Below are 9,320 nucleotides of genomic sequence, written 5' to 3'. Positions count from 1 at the left end.
CTTCATTAAATGGGTTCACAGAATCTCTTGAACTGCTCAGCATTTACCCTAACAGGGATCACATGTTCAATGCATGATCTTCACTCTATGAAGAATGCATTGGCCTCCTACTATGAGGCTCAGGAAGCACCAAACTATATTTAGATCACTTGAGTACAGGATTCTTCACAAAATACCTCTCAGTTCCCTTCTGTGAATAAGACTTTGCTTTCAGCTCAGACTTACTTTCTCTCTTTTTTCCCCCCATTCACTCCACCGTTGGTAGGAACTGAGAAATATTTTTTGTCACTTCAGTGACAAGTTTTTCAGTTTAGTTCTACAGTAGAATCCATTTAATCAGCATCCTGTTAAAAATGTGTCTGCTTACTGTACCTGAGAAAATGGCTTCAGGACAAACCAATATGAATTAATGAGTAGCAGTGGCAAATCTAAAGAGGGCAACGTTCTCTTGATAATTACGAGCATATATTTAGGACAGAATATGGACATGTTGTCTGTTGAAGAACTAACCCATGGCAAAAAAGGCAAGAAGCAGGGAATAGGTAATCCAGAAAGAAGGAAGTAAGAAAGGATTTAGGAAGGCAAAGATTAGAAATGGGAGACAGAAAAGTTGAAGGGCAAAAAGGGGAGGAAGCAGCCGAACAAGGAAGAATAGGAGTTGGGATAGGAGTAGAATGGAGGGAATGAAGAGCAGCAGGGAGAAAATGGAACAGAATAAATAACAGGAAGAACAAGGGGAAGGGAGGAATCTGTTCTATATAGATAAAAGAAAGAATGCTGTTCCAGCTTAAACAAAAAGGGGTAAGAGTTGTGTTTTTTTAAAGAAGCAGAAAAAGAAAGACAGAGAAGGGAAAGAAAGTGGAAATGGAAGTAGAGAAAATCAGAATAAAGAAATGTAAGCAGGAAAAGAAGATACAGGCAACTTTTAGGTTAGTGATTTTTTATGTCTTACTAGATTTTATAGTGTGTGTGTATATAAGATACAGAAAAGGGGAGCACCAGGAATATACCTCTACACCCCTCTTGACAGTGCACACATGTGCATGTGTGCTCATAATACACCTACTTTCTTTCCTGCTTTGACCTGCATGAGGACATTAATTCCTTGTCCTACCTCTTGGTGCATCACATCACCACCAGATAATGCAATCTCAAAGCAACACGAGACAGAGATCTTTGACAACAGCCACCAAAATTGGTGAGCTGCTCACTGCTGGTTTACTTTAATCTCTGCTTACCTTAAGGGTTTTTATAATAGTGTATTTAAATGCTTTGGTCATAACTTATTTTAGAAGAATTAAATTAAACCAATTATAGGAATTTTTTCTCCATTAACTAACTCATTACTGGCTGAAATGAGGCTATGACAAATCAACTAGTTTCTATTATTTCCCCTTTCAGCGGGTACTGAGATCTGAGAACACTGTTAACAATAGGCAGTTAATAAGATCAACAGACAATAATTTCTCCACTAAGAATTGTCTTGACAGAGCTCCACTCTTGGGCTACAAATCCCAAAATCATCAAGAATACAAGAACAGCAACTCACTGATCTGTTTGTTACCATATATTGGGGACCCAGGGCTGCTTCCACCATAGTCAGTAGTTTTCAAAATGATCACTTGCTTCAGCTGTACTGCAGTATGGTGAATTATATCAGGTCAGTTTGTAGGTTAGCTGTAGTTTCAATTAAAATATTTTAAAAACCTTAAGTAGTGTTAATACTGTTTTAAGTTGGTTAGTTCTAATCAGTTTCCTGATTTAAAGTTGACTAATCTCATATCAGATCCAGATAAAATATCTACCATTAAACAGTATGTGCCATGTGGTAATAAAGTATCTATAAAAGACCAGCACACCAGTTTCCTTGAGTTTCTGGGAGAAGACCACTTCTTGAGGGGGTGCTCAGTTTGCCCTGGACAATGCTGTTACCAAAAGGATGCGGTCTAGATGGCTGTCAGATTGTATTCCTCATTTCTGTGATCCAGCTGGCCCAAAGGCTTTGTCAAGGCTTACTTGATCCAAGGTGAGACTGCTACCACATTTTACCTCACAGACATCTTCATCTATCCAGACAAATGCAGCTACTTGGCACACTCTCCACATTATTGCTTGGATTTGGCCTCTAGGAAAACATCCTGTTTCAGACTCTCCATCTTCAAGAACTTGTTTTCAAAGAAGGGAGGGCAAACTCTGTGTTAAATAAACTCCCTCTTCTCAAGACATTGACCTTGTTCCTGCTGCTTGGTGTAATTGTGATCTCATTTTCTTCTGGGGCTTCCCTGGAGCATCTTACTCTTTAAAAAAAAAAAAAAATTAATAGCAGTGTCCATCTGGGCCACACATGCACCCTGTGCTGCCTCATGCTCCCGTGTAAGGACATAAAGGGCAGAGCAGCCCATTGCCCTTCCTCGGTTCTCTCTTATTGCACATGGAAGTGAGATGGGATTTAGCAAGTGTCTGACTTGTTAACTTTCCTCTAGTTTCAAATTAATCTTTTGGAATTAGTTTGGTGAAGAAGTATTACCTTTGATTAATTTTCCAATTTGGACGTTTTAAAAAACAACGGAAAGATAGCATGCTGTACAGTGAGGCAAGGTGCCTCATGCCATCTGCCATGGTGGACTCAGGATTTAAGCCCTGCCCAACCTGCGATGGACTTACTCCCCTGGTTGATCAACACAGTCAGTGCCTTTTCTGTCTGCGGGGAGACCTCATTCCTGATAAGTTTGAAATCCTTCTTGTTGTGGACTCACAAGTTGAGGGATGGTGTTGCTGAAACTACTGGTACTTGTGCAATTGGTGCATGTCACCTTAGACCCAATGGAGAAATCCACCTGAAAGGAACCCAAAGGCTTATCCTCAGTGAGTGCCACTCCAAGCAGACACAATACCCCAGGGCCTAGCAGTGAAACAAAGGCTGAGAATAAAACTGTTGAAACAGACACTGGTGACATTGATGCCAATTGCCCGGTGCATTTTGGCATCACTGCCAATTCTGTATCATCATCAACAGACTTGGCACTGGCCTTAGGACAAGCTCCACCAACACCAACAATGACTTCATCAGAGCCAGCACCAGTGTCCCAACTCCAGGATGACGCTGAAAGGAAGGGCCGTGTAGAGATCAGACATGGCTGCAAGCATAGAGGCACTGCCTCTCAGAGAACAGAAATTATTCCATCAAGGGAAGGGCACTTCAGTTCTGTGCCAAGGGAGTGGCACTAAGTAAGCCAGCATCAGCACAGAAAAAGGTGCCAGAACTAGCCATGGTGCCAATTACAAGACTGAGATATGCCCTCATGGAACCCTGTTAATCCCTTCAGGGGCATCATTGGTACCAATGTAATTAAGCCTCCTTTATTTCATAGAAGGCTGTCAAGCCCTCTGAGAGACTAAATAGAAGCCAATCTGAGCCTGTACACTGGACTTAAATTGTATTCCTTTCACGCTCCAATTTTGACTCTGGCAGATGATGACTTCTTGTTGTTATTCATTGACTTCACCTAGGAATTTTGGAGTATTTTTGTTCATGCATTCTGGAATATAAAATATTGACTAGAAACATGTCAGTCATTGGCTTTCTTTGCACCATTAATTTGATCTATTAAGAATGATGTTCCAGACCTATCTGTACAAATGATAATACAGCACTAACCCTTTTGTCATCATATACTCTGATTTTAGGTGGAAAGTTTTCGGAAAGAAGGAACATCCCTTTTGAAGATTTGAAGTTTTGAAGATCCCTTATGCAAACTTCTTTGGCGATTAACTTCCTTTCAGTGTGTGTTTCACAAAATGGCAAAGGTCTTGAACATTCACAGCATTCTAACTATTCATGAGATTTCCTCCCAGAGCATTTTCTAATGGGTAATCCTTTTCAATAGGATTCATCAATTGCCAGCCTTCCTAAAAATGTGAGATTTGCGAAATCGCAGTGAGCATCTTCAGTGCTGCTTAATTATTGCATGGCACTTGTAAGACCTCATCTTTGTGATAGGCTCTTTACATACCTGAATATCTCTCTTCATTCTACTTCAGCAACACCACCTATTTGTTTAAAAAAAGAAAGAATCTGTCACTTTCAGTCCCTTTTAGTTTCAGGTGCTAAAGCCAGGTCTAACGTTTAATTAGTAGTACACTAGACCAAGTTCTATAATTGTGTGGCAGTCATGTTCCAGCATCTTTGATGGAAGCTCTTACATTGCATTAATTACAGTGAAATTATCTAAACAATTATTTCCTTTAAGTTTTAAAAACAGTTTGGTATTTTCCAGGCATCTCTTAGGGTTGCATGAATGTAACTAATTCTGCTGCTGAGTTAATAATGTCAAACATTTTCTAAATGTTCTCATTCTTAATTTTGGATTTTTTCTTTACAATTAAAGATAAATGCCTACTTTTAGGTCATTTGTTGTATCTAGCTGGCAGTGGAGGATTGTTCTTCACTATATATTTGCAAGTGCCTTTATGTGGTTTACTTTTGAAATATCTTAAATAGTTTTGAAAACAAAATTCAATAATCTTATTAGGAAAAAGATTTGAGGTGAATATCAGGAAGAGTCTTACTGTCAGGAAGGTTTTCCTGTTACTCAGCCTAGGAGAGAGATGTTCCCTCTCCTAATTTCATCCTATAACTCCAAATTAAATTCCCTTTTACCATCCTAAAAAGTTACTCTCTAGCCTTGTTTATTGATTACATCCTACAAATATTTGTAGATAGTTCAAACATACTTTTACATACTACATATCCATAGTAAAATCTGAAATTTACCTTTTCAGGGCAGGATTATTTTTTTATTCTAATAGAGATGATTTCCTTCTGTAGATGAAAGTAAGCAGAACTACTATTAGATTCATGGGTAATTTACCATTCCCCTCTCTTCCCATAAGAACACAGGATTGGGAGGGACTTCCTGCATTATCGAGTACAGTTCCCAGCTATTGCAGGCAACCTCGTCATATAGTCCTGTTTATAAATTTATGAAGCTCCATCTTAAAATTAGTTGGGTTGTTTGCCCCACTGTTCTCTTGGAAGGCTGTTCCAGAACCTCACTTCCTTTCTGACTGTTAGAAACCTTCCTCTAATTTCTAGCCCAAATTTATTCATTGCCAGTTTATACCCATTTGTTCTTTTGCCAACATGGTCCTTTAGCTTCAATAGCTCTTCTGTCTCCCTGGTGTTTGCTCCCCGATGTACTTATAGAGAGCAGTCATATTCCCTCTCAGCCTTTCTTTTGTTAGGCTAAACAAGTCAAGCTCTTTTAGTCTCCTCTTATAAGATAGGCTGTCCATTTCCTGATCATCTCAGTAGCCCTTCTCTGCACCTATTCCAGTTTAAATTAATCTTTCTTGAACACAGGTAACCAGAATTGTACACGATATTCTAGATGAGGTCTTACCAGTGCCTTGTACAATGATATTAGTACTTCCCTGTCTCTATTGGAAATATTTTTCCCGATATATTGTAGGATCACATTTGCCTTTTTTATAGCACATTATATTGGTGGGCCACAGTCATCCAGTGATTGACTAATAGACCCTAATCTTTCTCCTCCTTTGTCATTTCCAGCTAATGCGTCCCTAGTTTATAGGATAAATTCTTATTTGTCCCTAAGTGCAAGACCATGCACTTTGTACTATAAAATCTGATCCCATTTCAATTATTCCAGTCCTCCAGGTCATCCAGTTCTTCCATTTTGATACTTTCATCCGCCTCTGTAGTGATGCTGCCTCCCAAGTTTTCCCATTTTACTCAGCTCTTTTAAGGTAGATTCTCTACTTTCTTCTTTGTTGGATTTTCAGCTGCCATGTATTCTAACAAAACAGGAGTCTGATCTTAGGAGCTTAAACCTTCAGTGTCTATCAGTCTTCTCTTTCATTAACTTTTTCATTAAGCTGCAGAACTTTTAGCGAGATTCTTTTAATCTATTCACTGGTCAGGGAACAACTTTGACTCCACTTTAATGTCAACATCGATCATCTCAGATCACTGAATAGTTAGTTTTTTTCCAAAGGGTTATACCTCTTAGTTTCTTCTTTCAAACATGCTTCAGAAAAATAAACAGAACTATCAGCAATAAGTACAGTCATTGCTGGAGAACAGTTGAGTAAAATACATATTTCACATAGCTGTGCAGACCTGAGGGTATCTATTCATAGCCCAGTATTTCAGCATCGTATTTGAAGCCATATTCTTCTTCTGCACCCATTTCTGAAGAAGTAAAAGTACAAGATATCTATTTCATACGAACAATGATGTTAAGAGATTAAAGTTTCAGAGTAAAGGGTTCAAGTCAGAAATACCAAAGAAAAGACTGCATATGTTTGTTACTGTATGTGTAGTACTATAGAACTTGAGCTTGCTTCCCTTTAAATCAGTGGCAAAACGAGGCTAGAATTAGGGCCCCAGGATCTCGTACTGTTATGTTTTCTTTGAGTGCTGTCCCTGTGGGTGCTCCACTACAGGTGTTGGTGCATCCCGGCGCCGTTGATCGGAGATCTTCAGTAGCAGTGTCTGGGCAGGGGGTGCGTGTGCAATAGTAGTCTTGCGGCACCGCTGGTGCCTCATCTTGCACGCGCACACCCCAACCCCTTCAGTTCCTTCTCAGCCATCCTCGGCTTGAGATGGAGCTACAAGCTCACTTAGAGTTCATCTCGCCGCCTCACGACCTTCCACAACAGGTAGACAGGACTTTGATATTCACTCACCCGATTACTAAGCAATTTTTAATGGGCATACAGAACATGTACCCAGACATCCTAGAACCCACACCAGCCTGAGACTTAAATCTGGTGCTCAGAAATCTAACCAGGGCCCCATTCGAACCTTTAGCCACATGCTCATTACTATCTATGAAAGTGGCATTCCTGGTTGCCATTACATTGGTGCGAAGAGTCAGCGAGATAAGGGCTCTCATGGCTCACCCCCCCATACACAATATTCTTCTAAGATAAAGTGACACTTAGAACACATCCTAAGTTTATGCCCAAAATATCTTCCTCGTTCCACCTCAACCAACCAATTCACTTACCTACATTTCATCCAAAACCATGCAGTAACACTCAAGAAGTGGTCCTGCACACACTGGATGTGTGCCGTGCCTTAGCATTTTGTCTGGACAGAATGAAGCCCTTCTGAAAATCACCTTGACTTTTTGTGTCAATAACAGAACGATCGAAGGGCTCTGCCATATCTACGCAAAGAATATCTAAATGGATATCCAGCTGTATCCATATGTGCTATTCACTACACAACACTGAAGCCCTTCCAGGCATCAGAACCGACTCGACAAGAGCTTTATCTACCTCCACAGAATTCCTACACAATGTGCCCGTTCTAGACATCTGCAGGGCAGCCGCCTGGGCCTCTGAACAGACATTCATGAACCAGTACGCAATTACTCTCAGCTTAAGTTCAGACACAAGACAAGGTCTCACGGTACTAGCTTCAGCAACGAACTCAACTCCAAAGCCCCTTCCATCCTCATGAGGGCACTGTTCTACATTCACCTGAAGTGGAGCACCCACAGGGACAGCACTCAAAGAGAGGGTTACTCACCTTGTGCAGTAACTGAAGTTTTTCAAGATGTGTGTCCCTGGGGGTGCTCCACTACCCACTCTCCTCCCCTCTACTTTGGAGTACAACTAAACACTCCATGGTAGAGAAGGAACTGAAGGGGTCAGGCCATGTGCGTGCTAGATGAGGCACCAGCGGCACCGTGAGACTGCTACTGCACATGCGGACCCCGAACAGACACTGCTACCGAAAATCTCCAATCAACGGCGCTGTGATGCACCGACACCTGAAGTGGAGCACCCAGAGGGACACACATCTCAAAGAACTTCAGTTACTGCACAAGGTGAGTAACCTTCTCTTCTGCCTGACTCCTGCCTTATTCACTATAAAGAATGAATGGTGTACAATAAACAAGACACAAGTTCTCAGATTCTCTGCATCATTTGAAGCCGTTTTTGTATTTTCAGCAGTCAGTCTGAAGTAATTCAGAAATCTTGATTTACAGGTTAACAGAAAACAAAAACATTTTTCTCCCTCTGCATCAAAAACCACTTGTTATTAACTCTTCAAACTTTCCCAGTTGTTAAATCTCTGTGAAAAGTCATATGCTGCCTATGTTTGGAGATAAGGCAAAGTTCTTAACAATTTTTATTGTGGAGCATCATGGGCAGCGGGTATAATAGGACAGGGAATTCTAAGCCTTCCCTGGCTCAGCTGCCACTGACCTGCTGCTGGACACCTGGGCCATGGTGGCCCTGTCCCTTCCCCTTTCCCAAGGCCCCCAACTTCTGCTGCTGCCTGCCTGCTGCTGCTCGCCACATCCCTACTACTCGGGGGTGGGGGAGTGAGGAGGGAACGCAGTTAGCCGGCAGTGGGCAGGAAGGTATGGTGGAGGAGTGAGGCGGCTCGCTTCGCTGGACACGGGGGGGACCAGCAGCTTGGCCCAGCCAGCGTGGCTGGGGCCGGCCTGGTGCTCAGCATGGTTGTGGGCGGCTGCTTGGCCTGGCATCCTGACTTGAGGGGACCTGGGGTCCGTCCTGTCGGGGGGGTGGCTCAGCCGGGTGCTTGACCTGTCTGGAGGTGCGGGGGCTCGGTCCAGCCTGGCTGGGGCCGGACTGGCGCTCAGGGGGGTGAGTGGCGTGGTGTGGCTGGGGTGGGCAGGCCACAGAGCTCCTCCAGTCGCGGGGATGGGCCTCAGGAGGGCTTCTCCTGTTATGTGGGGAGGTTGGAGCTCCAGCATGCAGAGGGGGCAGGGCCTCGGGCAGAAGCGGGCACCGCCAGCACACTAGCCACTCCAAAGCAGAGGTTCACCCACCACCCACGTGGTGCGTTATGGACCCAATCATCCTTTTACTGCTATCAATGTGAGTTCTTTCATGTAGACTAAAGTGGAAACAGACTTGGGTACTGTCCTGTGGAGTAAAGCATGTTGCATTTTTTTTTTTCTGGTTGTAGCTTAAAACATAATGGTATTTCTCTAGATGGCAGCAAACTGATATTTTCCTTAGCTCAAGTGTTAGATCCTGTGTTTCTGTAGCCAAGCAGAATTCCAGTCTGAGCTCCACAAGTGTTCATTATTCTTTTGAAGTGATAGCCTCCTCATGGTTTAGAGATTACAACCACAGTCCCATTCTGATTGATTTTTAATCCCTTTTCTAATGCAAAGAAGAGAATTTTCCATACTTAAAGATTTTTTAAGATTAAGTTCCATTTTCAGCTAGAACTTTTTCTGACGGTTTTGATTGTTTTAATCTCAAGAAATTTAAAATGTCTTAACAATGCCCTTCTGAAACTTCAGAAA

At 42.2% G+C, this 9,320-nt stretch overlaps 1 protein-coding gene across 10 annotated transcripts in view; it reads left to right on the top strand.

Annotated features, from left to right (window-relative positions):
- Positions 1-9,320, top strand: part of ANKRD26 (ankyrin repeat domain containing 26) — a 195,351-nt gene that overhangs the window by 176,657 nt on the left and 9,374 nt on the right. The gene's annotated exons all lie outside the window — the stretch shown is intronic.

This window comes from Caretta caretta, chromosome 1 (assembly GCF_965140235.1).
Source record: "Caretta caretta isolate rCarCar2 chromosome 1, rCarCar1.hap1, whole genome shotgun sequence".
In the NCBI taxonomy this organism is placed as follows: Eukaryota; Metazoa; Chordata; order Testudines; family Cheloniidae; genus Caretta; species Caretta caretta.
This window is presented reverse-complemented; position numbering and strand designations above follow the sequence as displayed.